Source organism: Colobus angolensis, unplaced genomic scaffold (assembly GCF_000951035.1).
Source record: "Colobus angolensis palliatus isolate OR3802 unplaced genomic scaffold, Cang.pa_1.0 Scaffold38, whole genome shotgun sequence".
NCBI lineage: Eukaryota > Metazoa > Chordata > Mammalia > Primates > Cercopithecidae > Colobus > Colobus angolensis.
Genome location: NW_012117154.1, coordinates 5,423,103 through 5,425,645, shown reverse-complemented (window position 1 = coordinate 5,425,645; position 2,543 = coordinate 5,423,103).

Below are 2,543 nucleotides of genomic sequence, written 5' to 3'. Positions count from 1 at the left end.
GATCTTCTGACCTTGTGATTTTTCCACTCGGCATGATACCCTAGAGATGCTCCCAAGTTGCTGGGTATGTCAATAGTTCATTCCTTTTCACTGCTGAGGCCATAATGTGGATACACTATGGTTTATTTAGGCATTCACCCACTGAAGGACAATTTTGGTTGTTTCCAGTTTGCAGCTATTCTGTCTGAATCAAAGTTGCCATGAATATTTATGTGAGTATTTTTGTGTACATAAGTTTTCATTTCTCTGGAATAAATGCCCAGGAGTAAGATTACTGAAGATCAGTGTATAGGTTTCTGGGGAATAATAACTGTGGAACTGCCTTATAACCAATGTTAAATCATTTCAAATGTGGTTTGTATTTTCCACGTAACTAGTATTGTGTAGCACAGAGGTTGTACAAATTATTCATGCTGTATTCTAAGAGAAAAATTTAACAATTCAGATAATAGTTTGGGGAGATAAGAAAAATAATTTGCCCAGTTCGGATGAACCACGGGGAGAAAAGGCTCCCAACATCTTTTACTTTTAACCGTGTTTTTTCTGGGTCTAGGTGTTGTTGGAAGACATACTTCCTTAGCCACCAAAGCTTTGAAGCTTCAAACCAACAGCTGAATGTGTTCTATCCAGTTGGAATTACCACTTGAAATTTTCAAGTCTTCATGAGACTCGAAAACCCTCATCTCCAATGATTCATTTATTAGAAGATCACTAATGAATTAAACTTTGTTCATTAAGTTATATTTGTTGTCCCTTTTCAGCAAATGGTAAAACATGATCATTCAAGCCTTTGAATTCTCCATGCTACCTTAATGATTAATGGAATGTTACTGTCCAGTAGAAAATGGTTTCTTATGACAAGTGATCTTTATTATGCTCGATGATTACATAATGGAAATAGCAAATAAAAAAGGCATTTATCTGACATAATTATGTAAGTCTTATGTCTAAAATTGTAGTACATTCTGATGCCCCCTGGGTACATGTTGGCATTTGAATATAGAAGCTAGTGGTGTATTACTGTGCCTTATTTGGTTTTAAACTATCATATTCCCTGGACTGTCCCCACACATCCCAACAATTCCTATATAACCTTCTAGTGCCCAACTTGGGACGGTCTATTAGAGAGCCTTGATGGATAAAATAAAAAACAGTGGAAACTCCCAGTAAATACCGCAGTGAAAAAAATACCCATGTCACATGCTCTAAGTATCTTAGTATCCCAAGCTAAGATCTTTTCTTACTGCAGTTGGTTGTCTACTTGGTAGATTGGACACTGATTTGTTTAGTCCTTTAGAAATAGATCTACAATGTGTTCCTAGATTTTCAGTTATTATGTAGGTCTTGAAAGTATCAGTAAAAATATAAAATTGAAAAGAATTCTATTTAAATATCCAGCTCATCAGTTTAGTTTAAGAGGAGGAATAGCCCGATGTGCAATAATCAGTCATTCTACTAACATCGGCTCAGTTGCTCCCTGAAATAATTGTTATCTCATTATTAGATGATTTAGGTTTCCCAATAAAAGGATAGAATTCATTGTCAGTAAAACTGAATCATTCATTACTAGTACTTGAGGGAGAGTCTCACTTATGTCGCTCAGACTAGAGTGCAGTGGTGAGATCACAGCTCACTGCAGCCTCAAAGCCTCAACTTCCTGGATTCAGGTGATTCTCTTAACCTCAGCTTCTCGAGTAGCTCAGACTATGGGTGTGTGCCACCATGCCCAGATAATTTTTTTTCAGTATTTTCTTTTTTTGTAGACAGGATTTCACCATGTAGCCCAGACTAGTCACTAATCCCAGGACTCAAGCAATCCGCCTGCTTTAGCCTCCCAAAACGCCGAGATGATAGGCATGAACCACCACACCCGGCCTCCGTAAAACATCATTACAAAATATTGTCTGAATGAATCTGTAATTTGATGTTTATGGAACTGGGTTTCTTTTGTTTTTGCACCACTGTCAGTACTTTGGGAGAAATTGGGAATTTTGAGAGGCTGCCAGGCCCTTACTCAGGCCGAATAATTCCTTTAAGGAGAACGAGCGCACGGATGGTGCACACTAGGCTGAAATGCATGGGCCCTAATGAAGAACATCCCTCCAAGATTCAGTGGAAAGTTCCTGAAACCACCAGCAAGCAAGCATATGTGCCGCCAGTTTTTTGTTTTGTTTTGTTTTTTTGAGACAGTTTTGCTTTGTTGCCCAGGCTGGAGTGCATGGCGCGATCTTAGCTCACTGCAAGCTCCGCCTCCCGGGTTCAAGCAATTCTCTTGCCTCAGCCTCCCGAGTAGTTGGGATTACAGGCGCCCAACACCATGCCTGTCTAATTTTGTATTTTTAGTAGAGATGGGGTTTCTCCATGTTGGTTTGGCTGGTCTCAAACTCCTGACATCAGGTTATTCACCTGCCTTGGCCTCCCAAAGTGCTGGAATTACAAGCGTGAGCCACTGCCCCCAGCTTGTATTTGTTAAAAGCTAATAGCCACATTTTCTTAATCCAGTCTGTCACTGATGGACATCTGGGTTGATTCCAAGTCTTTGC